The 18,640-nt window shown below is 39.5% G+C and overlaps 1 protein-coding gene across 18 annotated transcripts in view; it reads right to left on the reverse strand.

Moving 5' to 3' along the window:
- Positions 1 to 18,640, reverse strand: part of LOC122557375 (teneurin-3) — a 2,678,940-nt gene that overhangs the window by 2,039,645 nt on the left and 620,655 nt on the right. For all 18 annotated transcript variants that reach the window (XM_043705048.2, XM_043705074.2, XM_043705164.2 and 15 more), the window contains one exon: positions 3,967 to 4,024. The gene's annotated coding sequence lies outside the window, so the exon portion shown is untranslated. The remainder of the gene's footprint in view (positions 1 to 3,966; positions 4,025 to 18,640) is intronic.

The raw sequence follows: 18,640 nt of genomic DNA on the forward strand, positions 1-18,640 counted from the left end.
GTCATATGCCACAGAACGATCCTTCTTTAAAGCTACACCATAATCAAACCGATATTAGAAACCATATCAAATGAAAATATATAATTTCTGATCCATGAGAGACACATGTCTTGTCATATTCTTTTCATCTTCTAATAATACTGGAAAAGGAAAATGCAAAAGCATCAAAAAACCTAACAATGGCAACTTGACAACTGAAACCCATTTCTTAAATCAAAACTCTCCTAAGCCTAGAATTTAACTCGATTTCAAACAACATGTATGCCTCTTCAGCCTTGCCTCAAATCCCATCGGATAGTTATTTGCCTTTGCGTGAAGAAGTTCCTTTGATAGTTTATCTAAATTTATTTTTCACAAGTTTATGTTTAAGACGTCTGCTCATATGGGCTTGCTTTATTTGAAAACAATATTCAAAAAGCACTTGAAACTGGATCAAAATAAATGGCTTTCACAATGACAAGGATATTCAATTTGTAAGACAACAGATCATAAAACATATTTCAAATGAGAGCAAGTGTTTGAATGTAGGCTCCATTAAAATGGATTTTCATACCAAGTGAGCTATTTAAAATGAGAAAATAGTTCCGGAAATTGTTAATGTGGGATAATGGAGGCATAATTCTATAATTTAACCAAAATTTACACATGACAATACGGGGAACTACAGAGAATTTTGGATAGATGAGGATTATGAATCAGATGTGTGGTATTTTTCAGTAGAATTCTGCCACCAATACAATTTCTTGATGAAGTCTGAGAGCCTATTTAGTTTACAGTGGTAGAGAAGAAAATATGAATAAATATCAACAAGAGGCTCTTGTGTAAAACAAGATAAAGTTATTGAATTATAACAATCAGGCAGAAAATACATCTGTTATACAAATATTGTGACTGAGACAGTGAAGAGACCTGTGGCTATGTGTCTGCACTCCAATAGATCCAACAATTCTGTCTTTTCCCTAAAGATGCCTGCATGACATTTTTAAAGTTGGGTTAAGCTTACTGCTGTCTTCAATATTAACCTTTTCAAAAAATAGATTTCACAGGAGAATGGGCTGGTCTGTAGAAGGAAGAGATATTCTGTACTTATGCTGTACTGTGCATAATGAATAAACCTAAGTGGAAGACAGGCTGGCTCCTGTTTCTTTCTTGATATATAGATGTTTGCAGACTAACAAAATGGCAGTCAAAGGTGCAGACTATTGGAATGAGAATGCCGGTTTCTCAGCCCTGATCCTGAAATGTAGAAATCAGGATGCCGCAAAGCCAAAAGTTACAGTTACGAAAAATTTACATCCAGGTGCAACAGGTCTAACAGGCCTTTGCTGGAGGTTATGGTCAATGTGAGGCATCTCATACCTCTTTCATCAACATACATCCTTCCCTCCCTTTCTCCTGTAGGTATGTAACCAATTCAACCTGAAATGCTACCATGCTAGGAGCCTCAACCACTCCTTAGAGGACCATATGCAAAAAGATTAGTGTTAGGGTTATGGCTGATGAAAGACTTCCTTCTGTTGAATTATGAGTGACAATCTCGTATTTTTGAATCTGGCGCCCCCGAGGTTTTGGACTCCCACCCAATCACCACAATTTACTCGATCAATCTTGTCAAACCACCTTCATGATTTTAAAGACCTCCATCAAGTTACCATTCAGTCTTCTTTTTGTTTCTTTGAAATTTGTACCGTATTATTGAAAACAAGTTTAAAACTTGTTTTGTGCATCCCTTTTATCTTTACTTCTGTGGCATGCTGTGGCTTTTATGCTATTGGATGATGCTGTCTTTGCTGACTTCACAAACTGAACAGTATGGAGTCAAAACAAAATCGCAATGCATGTGAACACAAAACTCTTTGATGATGCTCGCACAAAAGAAACACCCAGTATTACAGCTGTTGCACATGAGACTTAAATACAGGTTGCTGACTAACATTTGACCTTTATAATGCAGCAATTACAGCTGGGGAAAAAATAACTCTGATCCATTCATATTTAACAAAAGTTGTCGTAGACCAAAACAGTTCTTGTCAATACACTCTTGTATTGAGTGAGACCTGCACAATGCATAAACACCACATTGGAGCACGAGAGAAACACCATCAGCAAAAACTCTAAATTCAATGAGAAGACTGTTCAGCAAATGCAAATACACTCTTGAAATCAATTATCCAAGCATTCAAAGAAAACTCATGCAAAACCAACTCAGCTAGACCAGAAACTGTCCGGACAGCTGAAAACACTCCTGCTTTCTCCAGATCTCCAATGGCCAACATTGCTGGACTGGACCTCATACAGGTTTATAAAGTCAGGAGGGGCACGAACAAGGTGAATACTCAAGGTCTTTTTCTTGGGGCAAAGGAGTCCAAAACTAGAAGATATTGGTTTAAGATGAGAGGGGAAAGATATAGAAGGGGCCTGAAAGCAACTCTATCACACAGAGGGTGGTGTGTGCATGGAATGAGCTGCCAGGGGAAGTGATAGAGGCTGATACAATTACAAAATTTAAAAGGCGTCTGAATAAGAAGGGTTTGGAGGGATATGGGTCAATTGCTGGCAAATGGGATTAGATCAAGTTTAGCATATCAGTTGGCATGGATGAATTGGACCAAAGAGTCTGTTTCCATGCTGTATGATTCTATGACTATGTAATTTGGACGGTACATGAATAGGAAAGGATTAGAGGGTTATGGTCAAGAGTGTGCCGCTGGAAAAGTACAGCAGATCAAGCAGCATCCAAAGAGCAGGAGAATCGACGTTTTGGGCATAAGCCCTTCAACAGGAAGTCGTTAACAATGAATGTGCTGTGTTAATTTTGTGGCTTAACTTTCTGTGGTAGAATTTAATGAGCAATTCATTGACAAACACTGCAATGTCATGAAAGTCATGTGGAAATTACGTACGAAAGGCCACTTTCCCCTTGGAGGGTTATGGGCCAAACTCAGGCAGGTAAGATTGGTTTAGTTTGGGTAATGGGGTCAGCATGCAGGATTTGATTCCATGCTGTATGACTCTATGACAGAAGGTTGACATTAATGACTAGGAGAAGCTCGCTGTCAATCTTTCAGAATGGTAATGCCTGTCACTAAGTTGCAAAGTCTTAATGATGAGGCAGAACGATGGCAGAGAAAGAAATCAAAAGAAGCAAACCTTGAATTCCAGATCTTACACTCTTGTGGAGTGCCCGAGCCTGGATGCCCCAAAACCTCTATCAGATATTGGTCTATTCAGTCGCATGTCGCCAAATGGCAGGTGCACACAAGCCTGATCTGATGTCATCCTCAAAACTGAGGAATGGTCAACAATGACAAGGACAGAAAACAACAATTTCCACCCTTCATGTATGGGACGTGAATGGAGAATTTATGAAGTCACAGACATGTTACAAAATTTACAAGGGCTCTTGTGGTGGAGGGTAGTATCCATGTTGCGATACCAGGAAGCAAGTTAACTGCTTCAAAGGAGTGTGATAATATTGCTGAACAGATTAGTTAGGTGAATATCTAGAATAGTGTAGAAAAGGTGACCACTGCACATTATAGGCCATTAGAATATAATCTAATAATCCGGTCTGAGAATGGTTTATGACAATGCTCAGGAACTAATGCGTATAATCAAGATAAACATTTGAAATTTTTCTAGATGAAGTTATAAGGCTTTCATACAACCTGGTTAAATGAATTTTGAAGTTTAACTTCCTCTTGGACATTTAAACTAAATTAGCCGAAGGACTGAACTGATCTTCTGAGCACATCTTCTCCTTTGGTTTTGCATTAAACATGTACATTGTATGTTGATCAGTCAGTACATTCACAACAATTCACATCCCAGGAACCAAACCCATGGAGGGCAGGTCTCAGATTGCCATCAGTACTTGGTATAACTTTCATGACCACAATATCACAATATCATTCACAATTAGACATGAAAAGGAATTATTAATTAGAATTCACTGATGTGTGTTACCTTTACAATTACTATTCCGGGGTGGCTGATGTCAGTTTCACAATGATGGTTTCAGAACCTGCAGAACAAAAGGAAACAATTGATGAAGGGCATGAGAGTGGATTTAAAATTATTTGCTGAGTTATGGAGCCCTAAGAAGGTCAGGGTGGGTGGGTGGTGGTGAAAGGTTGCCAATGGGAGTTTTGACGGTTGCTATCTGCATAAGAATCAAGTCACAAACTAGGATAGGCCTATTTGGTAAGGATTGAGGGTAGCCCATAGATTTTCCCCATCAGACACAGAGAGAGCTCAACACGAGTGGTCACTTGTCAAACAGCCAGTTCAATCATTATGAGTTGTGAGAGCATGTACAGATGAACACACAAGGAAGGCAGATTAGTCTTTCGCCAACATAGTTAATCTTAGCTAATCTAAAATCAGACCCTGACATATCTATGTATCAAAGCATTTCGGATGAAATGTCAAATAGCTAATGTTAATTTGAAGTCTAAGCTTGGCATTGCCATTGACATTGTTTTTTCCACGACCAGTCTGTCACAGTCTCAAACATATAGTGTGACATTAAGCTACAAAAGAGAAAAAAGATAAAAAGAGAACTGGCAATATAATGAGAACAGAAATTGAAAGGGCATGAATTACATATATTGTTTATAATGGACGAATTCTAATTAATTCTCAAACTTATTTCAGTTCTCCACTACTGCTCATTAATACAAATTGCATAACTTACTCATCTGTACCCTGCCTGAAAGTAGGGTCTCTGTGCATTGCTTGCTGTGGCTTTACCCTGAACTTTTTTCCTTACAGTTGTTAACAGTGGTGATTTACCACATGTTCTACTGTCAGGGACAGAGTGAGTAGATAGATCCAAAGTCGACATGACCTGGAACAGTAATTATGTCAATGATGATGTTTTTTTTCTGTTCATTTATGTAATGGGGGTGCTTCTGGTTAGATGAGCATTTATTGCCCATTCCTGATTGTGCAGAAGGCAATGTATCTGGAGTGGCCCAGACCAGGTAATGATGGCAGATTTCCTTCCTTCAAGGATGTTTATGAACCAGATGAGTATTTAAAACAATTGACAAAGGTTAGATGTTTTAAAGTTTAATTGAATTCAAATTTCACTAACAGTAGGTGTTGAAACCATGTGCCCAAAGCATTGATCTGGAACTCTAGATTCTGAGGTAAGTGACACGATCTTCTGTAGTTATAGCATCATAGAATCCCTACAGTGTGGTAATAGGCCATTTGGCCCAATAAGTCCACACAAACCCTCCAAAGAGTAACCCACCCAGACCTATTCCCCTCTCCTATTACTCTATTCTGGACCATAGGCTTGCCATCTAACCAAATGAGTTGACCACCTCTACTCCACCCCCCAATTAATATAAAATAACCTCTGAACCTTTCACTCATAGTTTTTCTTGACACCAACTCTTGACCAAAACCTCTGATCATAATAAAGCAAAAACAGCATCTTATTATATAAGCCAGGTTTTCCAAGTTCAAAATCCTGGTGCATTCATATGAATTACCAAAGAATCAGCTCAGGTCACCATAGTTACAGAGGATATTAGGGCTACTCTCTCATTAGGGAGTGAGGTGACTGGTGGTGAGTTTAAACTGAGGGTTACCATACCTCAGGAGAGGTTGAGAAGGTGGGACCTTCGTGATAACCTCAGCCTGTAGAGGAACTGATTGACATTGGTGATCTCATGCCACATTGCAAACCAGCCGTCCAGCTGCCCGATCACCGTTGGTCAGGGTAGCAGCTGTATATCAGACAAGACAATTTATCAATTTCTAGATTAGCATTTTACATTTATGAAATGAAAGCTATGAATGTTACTGCCCAAGCATTTGAAAAAAAATCAAAAGGTGCACAGTGCCTTTTACAAGCAAGTTTGTTTTGTTGAAGTGCAGTCACAATTGCTGTGTAGGTGAACAATTAAGCTGGATTTACACAACAAGATGCCACATATTGCATAGCATCTTATTTACATTCATGGTGCTGATTGTTGGAGACATTTTGACTAAAACACCAGGAGAAATTCCTTCATTTTCTCTGGATCTTCCTAGCTCTGCCAATACAGACACGTGGAGCCTCAGTTTCACTTCTCACTCAGAAGATCCATCTCTAACCATGTCATAAAACCATCAGGGCTGCACCAAAGTACTAAACCTGGATTAAATGCTCAATTCCTGGATTTGCAATCCATAATCTTCTGAATCACAATTGATGGTATTAGTGGAGGGACCAAGTTGATGCTTTGATTAAAAAAAATGTAAGTGAGGTCCATGGTGTAGTATGATAAATAAGTTGAAAAGTTAAAAATCACACAACACCAGGTTATAGTCCAACAGGTTTAATTGGAAGCACACTAGCTTTCGGAGCGACACTCCTTCATCAGGTGATAAATCATAATAGATCAAAAACAGCATCTTATTATATAAGCCAGGTTTTCCAAGTAAGCTACATTTTGTTCTGAATCCTGGTGCATTGATATGAATTACCAAAGAATCAGCTCAGGTCACCATAGTTACAGAGGATAGTTCCAATTAAACCTGTTGGACTATAACCTGGTGTGTGATTTTTAACTTTTCAACTTATTTACCATACTACACCATGGACCTCATTTACATTTTTTTTAATCAAAGCATTAACTTGGTCCCTCCACTATCACCTGATGAAGGAGCGTCGCTCCGAAAGCTAGTGTGCTTCCAATTAAACCTGTTGGACTATAACCTGGTGTTATGTGATTTTTAACTTTGTATACCCCAGTCCAACACCGGCATCTTCAAATCATAAGTTGAAAAGGATAGGGGACATTTTGGGCTACATCAGTGGCTAATCTGAGGAATAAGACTTATTTTCAGTTAGCTTGCAGTGTAGAAGCCCAAGAAAGGTGAGAGGTTTCATAGATTTGAAATTCTAAAGAATTAAAATAAGGGAGAATTGGAACAACATCTTCATAAATTCAACACAAGTTTCCAGAGATACGAATCTAATTGTAATGACATGGAGATGTGTTAATCTTTGATGTAACTTGCCAAAACGTTTGGAAAGACCTTTCATTTTGTCTTATTAGACAAGCCTTACATATCAAGAGAAAGTAAATTTCTTTTTTAAGAGAGGGCCGCTGGGGAGTTTCCGGAGAAAAAAACTAAGAACAGATGTGGAATAGTGACATATGGAAGGCTCTGGGAAATAAGGCTGTTAAAACCTCAGTACATTGTGCAATTGAGATAAAGTATTAACAGAAGGAAAGTAATTTGAATACCAATATTTTGTGACACAAACACTATTTTGCAAAATATATGAACTTGGACAAAATGTATGTACGGTAGTGAATTCGCCAAGTTTAAGTGCATTTAAGTCGTCATTGGACAGGCATATGGATGTACATGGAATAGTGTAGGTGGGATGGGCTTCAGATTAGTATGACAGGGCGGTACAACATCAAGGACCGAGGGGCCTGTACTGCGCTGTAATGTTCTATGTTCTATGTACTAATGACATGACACTCTCACAATCACCCAACTCATTCACTCAACTGAAAGGCCACTGCTGGCTGGAGGACAACATTTTCATCAACTGAAAAACACATCCCTCCAATACATTGAGAATTAACTTCTCAAGGACAATTCTCATTGACCTTTCATCTTTGCAAACTTGCAACACAACTCAGCAAAGCAAATCCTTTTATGCATCATATCAAGAATTTTCCATCTTTGTGAAGTTGTACCAACTCTTTGGCTCAAACTTTCATGGATCTTTAAGAATGGCGAAGGGGCACCTGAATGCTAAAATCTTGCCCGCCTCCAATTTCTAATGGATCCATGTTTTTTCCAATTCCGATGCAATGTCATTTGTCAAAAACTTTAACAGCCTTTCCAAATACCATTAAACTTGTTGAGCATTGCCAGCATTTTCTGTTTTGCATCCCAATCCTTACTGTTCTTGAAGGGTCCTTTATTCCTTCAAGTTAAGGTCTTGTGCAATATTTTCCAGCACATGGGATCATGCATAGGTTGGTTGATGGTAAACATGCCACAGTGGCTAATGCTCCGGTAAGATAGTGTGATTTCAGTCAGAACTGGCCTGCAATCCTCACTGTGACAGACACTAGAAATCCCTAAGCGCAATCAAAAGCATCAAACACAGATCAATATCCCTTTAAATTTTTTGATGTCACTTTTGTTGAGCAATAAAGAGAATATACTGTTCAAGTTTGACTTTGCTGCACTGGTGTCATAGTTTCACTTTGTAGGCTGACAAATGGATTTTCGAAGAAACTGGGTAATATTTACATTAAAGAGTAAACTTCTGTAGCATGATTAAAGGACCATTGCACATTTTGAAGTTCAGGTTTCTGTTTTTCATCAGAACACTACGTGTTTGATGTAGACTTTGAAATGTAGAGTGACTTTTCATGCAGTGACCAGGTAGGAGGTTGACAAAAAAATGTAAAATAGATGCAATTCAATAAAGCATCACATGTCTTTGTTTTTAGCTTATAGATATAACAGTGAGTCAAGTTCCAAGAGAATATTTCAATTGTTGTGTGATATCAGGAACAAAAAAATTCTTTTAATGTGCTTCATATATCTTTCTTTAACAATCACATTCAAAGAATAATTTAACAACAACTGCATACTTAAAATCATGGATTTAACAAAAAAAAGTTTGAGTTCAAAAAATTTTTACAAAGTGATAGAATTTAGAGTCATAGAGATATACAGCACAGCCTTCATTCCAACTGATCCATGCTGACCATTTGCCAGCATTTGGCCCATATCTCTCTAAACTCTTCTTATTCATGTACCTATCCAGATGCAATCCAAATGTTTTAACTGTACCACCCTCCACCACTTCTTCTGGCAGCTCATTCCATACGTCTGCATGAAAAAGTTGGTCCTTTGGTCCCTTTTAAATATTACCCCTCTCACCTTATCTCTACCCTCTAGTTTTCCCCCACCCGGGGAAAGGACCTTGTCTATTCACCCTATCCATGCCATGTATGATTTTATAAATCTTTATAAGGTCACCCCTCAGCCTCCAACGCTCCAAGGAAAATAACCCCAGCTTATTCAGCCTCTCACTGCAGCTCAAAACCTTCAACACTGGCAACATCCTTATAAATCTTTTCTGAATCCTTTCAAGTTTCACAACATCCTTTCTTTCGCAGGGAGACAAGAATTGTATGCAGTATTCCAAAAGTGTCTGAACCAATGTAACGTACAGCTGCAACATGACCATATAATTCCTCTCAATACACTGACCACTAAGGGCAAGCATGCCCAAATGCTTTCTTCACTATCCTATCTCCCTGTGACTCCACTTTCAAGGAACTAAGAACCTGCACCCCAAGGTCTCTTTGTTCAGCAACACTCCCCAGGACACAACCATTAAGTATATAAGTCCTGCTGTGATTTGCCTTTCCAAAATGCAGCACTTTACATTTATCTAATTTAAACTCCATCTGCCACTCCTCTTCCCATCAGCCCATCTGATCAAGATCCTGTTGTAACTTTCTTCACTGTCCAAAACACCTCCAATTTTGGTGTCATCTGCAAATTTCCTAACCATATCTTCCATGTCCATATCCAAATCATTTATGTAAATGACAAAAAGAAGTGGACCCAGCACTGATCCTTGTGGTACACGACTAGTCTCAGGCCTCCAGTCTGAAATGCAACCCTCCACCATTACCCTCTGTCTTCTACCTTTGAGCCATTTCTGTACCCAAATGGTGAGTTCACCCTCTATGCTCAGTGATCTAACCTTGCTAACCAGTCCATCATGAGGAACTTTGATGTTCATATAGATCATGTCACCACTCTATCCTCATCAATCCTCTTTGTTACTTCTTCAAAAAACTCAATCAAGTTAGTGAGATAGGATTTCCAATGCACAACGGCATATTGACTATCGCTAATCAATCCTTGTCTTTCTAAATATGTGTAAATGCTGTCCCTCAGGATTCTCTCCAACAACTTGCCCACCATTGATGTCAGTCTCACCAGTCAGTAACTCCTTGGCTTTTTCTGACCACCTTTCTTTAATAGTGGCACCACATTAGCCACTTGCAGTGAAAGTTGCCAGAAATGAGAGATTTATCTGAAATCCATCTCCTGAAAGATCAGCATCTCACTGGATTGCTGCCAGGCTCAAACAAACATACTGTGACTCTTAGCAACCCTGTCTCATATAGTTCATGGAAGGTCACGAGGATGTTAGAAACGAAGACAGAAACTGCTGGAGAAACTCTCGGAAATTTATGGACAGAAAATGGTGTTAACATTTCGAGTCCAGTGACTCTTCTTCAGAACTGGAGATGAGTGTGGATGTCACATTGGATTCAACATTGACATGCTGAACACATCCAAGCTATTGTATTGAACAGCTCTTTGAGAACTGCATTTCAAATTACATTGTCATTGCATTTTAAATAGTGACACTAAAAGTGATATTTAATTACATTATTCACAGATTTCAACTTTGCATTGGTGAATTGCTTAATTTTTGTCTTGAACAGTGAGAGATTGATGATTCTTCCTCCCTTTACAGTGGATGAGAGATTTCAAGTCAGTGGAATAGGTTATACTGAGAATCACCCCCACCACCCTGTGGCCCAACATTTCAACACCCCCTCCCACTCTGCCGAGGACATGCAAGTCCTGGGCCTCCTCCATCACCACTCCCTCACCATCCGATGCCTGGAGGAAGAATGCCTCATCTTCTGCCTCGGAACACTTCAACCCCAGGGCATCAGTGTGGACTTCAACAGTTTCCTCATTTCCCCCTCCCCCACCTCACCCCAGTTCCAACCTTCCAGCTCAGCACCGTCCCCATGACCTGTCCTACCTGCCCATCTTCCTTTCCACCTATCCACTCCACATTCCTCTCTGACCTATCACCTTCAACCCCACCCCCATTCACCCATTGTATTCTTTGCTAACTTCCCCCACCCTCCTCTCTGACCTACCACCTCCATCCCCAACCCCATTCACCTATTGTACTCTATGCTACTTTCTCCCCACCCCCACCCCCCTCTCATTTATCTCTCCACTCTGCAGGCACCCTGCCTCTATTCCTGATGAAGGGCTTTTGCCTGAAATGTCGATTTTCCTGCTCCTTGGATGCTGCCTTACCTGCTGTACTTTTCCAGCACCACTCTAATCTAGACTCTGGTTTCAAGCATCTGCAGTCCTTGTTTTTACCTATACTGAGAATAAGTCATAAAACAGGACGGTGATTTTTTTACTTTTGGTATTGAAAACACAGCATGAGACTCTAGCTTCCTGCAATTGATGTGCCTAAGCAATGCACGGGAATCCTTTCTGAGAGCTCTCCACAGAGCAAGGCAGGAAAGAGTACAGATGTTTTTTAAAAAATCATTCATGAAATGTCACTGCCTGGCCAGCATTTATTTATCCCTAATTGTCTTGAGAAGTTGTTGGTGGGCTGCCTTCTTGAACCACCACAGTCCATCCGCTGTAGGTAGACCCACAATGTCCTTAGGAAGGGAATTCCAAGATTTGGCCCAGTGGCAGTGAAGGAATGGCAATATATATCCAAATCAGGAAGGTGAGTCGCTTGGAGGAGAAATTACAGCTGGTGGTGTTCTTATGTATCTGCTCACTTGTTCCCAGACTGAAGTGGTAGTGGGTTTAAAAGGTGCTGTCTCAGTTGCTTTGGTGAATTTCTGTAGTGCACCTTGTACATGGTATAGATGCAACCACTGAATATTGGTGGAGAAGAGCGTGGATCTTTGTGGATGCCAATCAAATGGACTATTTTTCTAATCAACCTATTCAGAAATGTTATGACACACCTCTGGAGCAGTGGGACCTGACCCTGGGCCTTCCAGTTCAGTGATAGGGTCACTACCACTGCACCGCAAGACAGCCCCAAATGGATGGTAGTGTTGTTGGAGCTGCACACAGTCAGGTAAGTGGAGAGTATTCTATGTAATCCTGACCAATGCCTTTAGCTGGTGGACATGCTTTAGGGAGTCAACAGGCAAGTTATTCAGGTGGAGCATCCCTAGAATCTACCCACTGTCGGCATAAATGTAGTTCAGTCAGTTTCTAGTAAATGCAAACCCCCAGGATGTTATAAAGGGCATGCAATGACTGCAACAAAATGTTCTGATAAATTTAAGCGACAAGTATCAGAATAGATAGGAAAAAAGCAAAGAGCTGCACAGTTCTGGTGAAGAGAAACAGAAAGGGGGTAAGTCTCACAAAGACTCCCTGCACAGTACAGGATTGTTGGGATGAAGAGATGTTGGAGACTGATGAGAAACATCATTAAATATAAAAAGAACTTAATGTATTCTTCTTTACATAAGATGTAATAGAGCCATATCAGTGAAAACAAGATAAATTAGTAAAACAAGAAAATTTATTCAAAGTGCACACAGTAAATGCCAGATCTGGAAACATTTTTTAGCATTACTACCAGCTTCAAAACAGCAAAACCCTCAGAGCAATGATACTTCCTTCATCAAGTTCAATTACAGGAGCTGAAAAGCACTGAGGAGGAGGAACTGTGAATTAAAAAAAAATACAAAGCTGCCATTAGCCCTGCAAAATTAATGAGATATGAAGACATCTATTTGAATTTGGGTTTTATTTGTATTAAAAGGGAAGATATACTTCAAGCGCAGCACATAATTTGTGCACAAGTACTATCCAATGTATCTTGGAAAACACCAAATTAGACAGGCGTTTAATGACCAAGCCTGGAACATATAAGGACCAGCCGAAATAATTTTTGCAGCAAAAGCAAAAGAACTGGTCTGCACTGAAATCAAATGAAATTGACAAACATTGCTGATAAAAAAATACAGATTGCTGTTTTGTAGAGTCATAGTCATAGAGTTATAGAGTTGTATAGCACAGAAACAGACCCTTTGGTCCAACTCATCCATGTCAACCAGATATCCTAAATAAGTCCAGTCCATTTGCCAACATTGGGCTAATATCCCTCTAAACCATTCCTATTCGTATATGACTTTTAAATATTGTTTTTGTACCAGCCTCCACCTCTTCCTCTGGCAGATCATTCCACACATATGCCACCCTCTGTGCGAACATGTTACCCCTTAGATCCCTTTTCAACCTTTCTCCTTAAACCTGTGTCCTCCAGTTTTGGACTCCTGTATCCTGGGAAAAGGACCTTTGCTATTCACTCTATCCACATCCCTCATGATTTTATAAACATCTATCAGGTCATCCCTCAGCCTCTGATGCTCCAGGAAAAATAGCGCCATTCTATTCAGCCTCTTCCAATAGCACAAACCCTCCAAATCAGCAACATCTATGTAAATCTTTTTTCTGCATCCTTTCAAGTTTCACGACATCTTTCCAATAGTACGGAGACTAGAATTGAACACATTTTTCCATAAGTGGCCAAACCAATGTTCTGTACAGCCACAACATGACCTCTCAACTCTTATACTCAATGCACTGACAATGAAGGCAAGAGTACCAAATGCCGCCTTCACCATCCTGTTCACCTGTGACGTCACCTTCAAGGGAATATGAAACTGCACTCCAAGGTCTCTTTGCTTAGTAACAGTCCCAGGATCCTAACATTTAGTGAATAAATCCTGCATTGATTTGCCTTATCAAGTTGCAACACCTCACACTTATCTAAATTAAATACCATTTGCCACTCCTTGGACCATTGCCCCATCTGATCAAGATTCCATTGTACTCTGAGGTAACCTTCTTCGCTGTCCACCACACCATCAATTTTGGTGTCATCTGCAAATTTACGAACCATTCCTCCCATATTCACATCCAAATCATTTATTACGTGGTCCGGAAAACGGTTAAAGAGAAAGAAATTCAATTGATCTTGTTATGTGCCATTAAAATTGTATGGAAAAGTACAAAGCAACATCAAATTGCACCAATCAAACAGTGAATTAATTTAACATCAGAGGACATAGTTCATTGATCAGTTGTGGGATAATGATTTTGCCATAGAACTAGGTAAATCTGTGGACATTTTAAAAATGCCCCATTCACTGTCCTACGTTCATTCCTTGTGTCTGTACAAGGAAATAAGAAGACAACTCTCTGTTTTGTAACAACAATGTCAGATGATATTTCAAACTGATTAATAAATTCAAGACTTCAGCAGCAATCAGCTGGACAAAATGCACTGGAGTCTGCAATGACGGGACTACAACAGCCAGGAAGAAGCATTCTGGTGTTCTAAGAAACACTGCACCATTGTCCTGTGTTTACACGAAGAGGAGTTGCTGCAAACGAAAATGGACCCAAACTTTCCATTGTTCACAACAGATCATTAACACTTATTAATTTTATTATAAATTTCAAGCCTTTTGCTGTACTTTCTGATTATCTAAGTGGTGCAATTTCCTGCTCATAGCGAGCGAGGTGAGGTGGCTAATGCAAGATCCGAATTTTTAACAATATATTTCACTCTTAATAGAGAACGTCACACTTTTCTTGACTGAGAAGAAACTTGAGCTTGTGAAATGAATAGCTGAATAATACTCTGCAAAATGGGAGAACTCATTTTTTGGCCGGTGTAAAACCACTGTTGCATCCAAATGTAAACTGCAAGTATGAATAACTCTGACCTGTAGCTCTTACATTCTTTTATTCAAGTAAAAAAACATTAACTCTAACCTGATCAACATTGGTGCACCTTTCTTTCACAAATACAGTACAAAATTCATGATGGATTTCGGTACCTATGGATTACAAACCTCTTTAGTGAGAATACATGTTGTTCTGCGTTAATGTCAATTCACTATAACACGATTGCTGAATTTGGCACACTCTTTCTAAAGTGCAAATGTTTAAAATGTGTGTTGACTGTAATGAGAATTACATTGCCAACACTTTAAGTGCTGTTTTTAAAGCCCAAATTTTCTATCATGTGACGTTGAAAATGAACACAACCATCGCCTTATTGAAGAGCTACCTGGACTGAAACTAAAGTGGCCACTCTCTGTCCCAATTTAGTGGAAGAGACTGTGTCACTTTTGTATTTGAAATTAAAATGCAGGATTTATCACTGCATTGAGATTTAGTTGTGTGTAATGATCAAAGCATTAATATTATATTCTGTTTAAGTGTGATCATTGTGCTTTTGTGATTTCATTCCTCTTATTAGGTGAGATTGACTCTTTGCCATCAGGCGAGCAAACACAGTGTTCCAAAGACACACTTTTTATAACCTGCTTTGTATGTGGAATTCACTTTGAAGTGTAACAGTTTTAGTTTGAAGCCACTATTAGAAGCCTCAAATTGGTTTGCTTTCTAACTTCATATGTTTAAGAACTAAGGGCTATTTTCTTCGAAGTATGTCACAGGCTAGTACATATAATGTTTATAGCATTTTTGAATTGAAGTTGTAGCTTATTGCAGTGATAGGGTTTGATTTCTGGTAATGTCATGTGGTGTAATGGAAGTTGGTTCTGGAGAACAAAGAAAGTGGTTTTGTCATGGAACTGTTCCAGATAGCAGTAGCTACTGTGAAATCACATGTTGACATGTGGTTCCTTCAACTAAAATACATTGACAGGCTTCTGAACTCTCCAGAACACTTAGACACATCAATTAGACACACGCAGACACTAAATTGTCATGTGGAGCCTCATTATCTTAGTGGAGAGCGATAAAGTTGGTAAACTAAAGAAAAAAAGCTGACATGAAAATGATAGTTCCAAAAATGATTGATCAAATCAAACAGTAACGGAAAAGGACTGAACCTTTGGATGTGCATGTTGAAGTGATCACAAGCTTCCCAGGAAAAGTCAGATCTGCCCTTAAACCAATGTATAACCCAAAATTCCATAAAACATAGAAATTAGACATTTTAAGATGGCTGCGAGATGGGTGTTCAACACTTGAATGAATGAACGACTGGGGAATAAATGAATGATGATTCATTGGCCCTTGTCCACAATGTACAAGACAGTAAAATACAGTGAAAAGTTTCAACTGTCACCACAATCAGGTGCCATTTTAAACAGTTTAAGATTAAACAAATACAGCTGAAAGGGAGCCCACCTTTACACAGCTACTTCACTATGAGCCCTGAACTCTGAGCCACTGACCAACGACACCTGTGTTGCAACCCTTTTGCTGTGTGTACCAGGCATAGCAATGTTGGAGTCACCATTCTTCAGGTGCTATCTCTTCGTCACTGGGCCCACTCCGCTGATGGGCTGCCAATGCTGGGCCCCAAGCCTGCCCAGAGTGTTCAAGGATTTGCAGGCTAAGTGTGAAAGCCATGGGAAATGCAGGGATAGTGTAAGGGGGGTGGGTCTAGGTGTGACACTTTTTGGAGGGTCAGTGTGAACTCAATGGGCCAAATAGCCTGCTTCTACACTGTGGGGAATGCAATGATTCTATGTGGGAATACATTATTTGCTTCAAATGTGGGATACATGCGAAATAATTTATGTATAGCATGATCCCACAAATATCAAGGTAATAATGAGGAGATAATCAATGTTTGTAGCAATGTCAGTTTGGTGATAAATATTGTCCAAAATACAAGTGACCATGAAATGGTGGAGCAGAGGAGTCTTAATGCTTCATCCAAAGACAACATTTCATCAACTGTATTACACTTTCAAATTCACACCCCTCACCGCAGAAAACAACAGATACAGAAGTGATCCAACTGATCAGTCAGCTTTTCTTTTCATAAACCAATGGACTGAACAGATTATAAGTAAATTAAACCAGTATAAATGATTAGTGTTAATTTAGCCACATGCCATTTAGGTTGAATTAAAGTTCACAGATTCAAGGCTCCAGGGTCATTTTATTTATAAAATGTTATTATTCTTTAGCCCATCTGGCTAATTGTTTACTGTAATTATTCTATTTCTATCTTCACGAGAACTGGCTATGTTTTTTTTATGTCTTGTCCATCTATCTAGAAAAGCAGAAAGGATAAAGGAAAAGATTGACCGCACAGTATTGCCAGTCAGTTTCAATCATTTTACTCACCGCTTTCCTTGCACATTCTAGGCATGTTTTAAATAAACATGATCCCATTGGAGCTGATTTGTAAAACTTGTTTTTGTGAATCCTAATGAGAACTTCCCACATAAATAACAGGCAAGAATAAAGAATTACTGCCTGTGTGAAAAGTACCCCCAGCATGTCGAACGATAGCTGATTATGATGAATAGATCAGCAGAACATGCATATCTTTGCACTACTTTGTCATAATTGTGCTGATTCTGTTCAGGCTTTTTTTTTCCCAAGGTCAATAAATCTTACACTTACATCTCTAACACAGAACTACCATTATCAGCATTGTGTACGTGCTGGCCCTGAGAAACTGGGGCATAGATATAGTGGAACAATAAATCGAGGAACCAGTGAAATAAGACATTTAAATTGAGGATAATCCTAGAACTGACAGAACGATGGTCATCATTGTTCAATTGCAGTAGAAAGCCTGTTGACATCAGGACTGCACTTGCCAGTCAAAACGCTTGTGTTCCAATTAAAGCACATAGAAAATAAAGACAGCAAAGGGTTCCACCTGCCTGCCACATATCCTCTTTGGTGATGGCACTGACAGAAAGAATGGTTGAAATTTGCTATCATGCATTGTGATAGAACTTTCAGTTTCTCAGGAAAATAATTACCTGAAGATAATTACCGAAATTAATTATCTAAATTACCTTCTGGGGAATGTGGGACCTGTATATGAAGGATGGGTTGCACCTGAACTGGAGGGGCTCAAATATCCTGGGTGGGAGATTTGCTCGTGTGCTTCGGGAAGGTTTAAACTAGTTTGGCAAGGGGGTGGGAACCAGAGCTACATACCTGAGAGGGGGGCAGTTGGAGATGAGGCAGTGGCAGGATTTAGTGAATCTATCGGGAAGGTTTCTCACGTGAAGAAACAAGGGATGGGTTAAAGTGAGTCTGCTTTAATGCAAGGAGTGTCCGAAATAAGAGTGACAAACTTCGAGCATGGCTCGGTACTTGGGACGATGATGTTGTGGCCATCAAGGAGACATGGGTTTCACAGAGGCAGGAATGGTTGCTCGATGTTCCAGGGTTTAGAACATTTAAAAAGAACAGGGAGGGTGGAAAAGGAGGACGATGTGTAGCATTGCTAATCACAGAATGCATCACAGCTACAGAAACAAAGGTTTGTCTACTGAGTCAGTATGGGTGGAAGTTAGGAATAGCAAGGGAGCAGCCACCTCTTTGGGGGTTTTCTACAGACCCCCTAATATCAGTAGAGAGATTGAAGAACTCAAAGGCTGGCAGATTTTGGAAAAATGCTTGGTATTCTGGGTAATCCAAGATGGAGGACGGGAAAAATGTCTGACTGTAACAGCTGCTCCTTTTTTTGAGGTATTTTAGATGCTGGAAGTGATTTCTTCGAATTCCAGGAGCAGCAATTACTGTCTTATATGCTGTTGCATTGTTTTGGAACTTTGGAAAAAAAAATCAAAACAACAGCAGTTTTAAAAGGGAGAAGAACAGACAAAAGAAGCACATGGTGAGGACAGTGCAGGAGAGAGAGAGAAAGAGAGAACCTGCACAATTACTGCCTTTGCAGTTTCGAATTCATATATCGCTGGAAATCGGAGTGCATCTGGGAAAATTAACAAATAGTGAATTTCACAACTAATCTTGGAGG

Source organism: Chiloscyllium plagiosum, unplaced genomic scaffold (assembly GCF_037043375.1).
Source record: "Chiloscyllium plagiosum isolate Xiang-an unplaced genomic scaffold, Cpla_swu_hap1 HiC_scaffold_2, whole genome shotgun sequence".
In the NCBI taxonomy this organism is placed as follows: Eukaryota; Metazoa; Chordata; class Chondrichthyes; order Orectolobiformes; family Hemiscylliidae; genus Chiloscyllium; species Chiloscyllium plagiosum.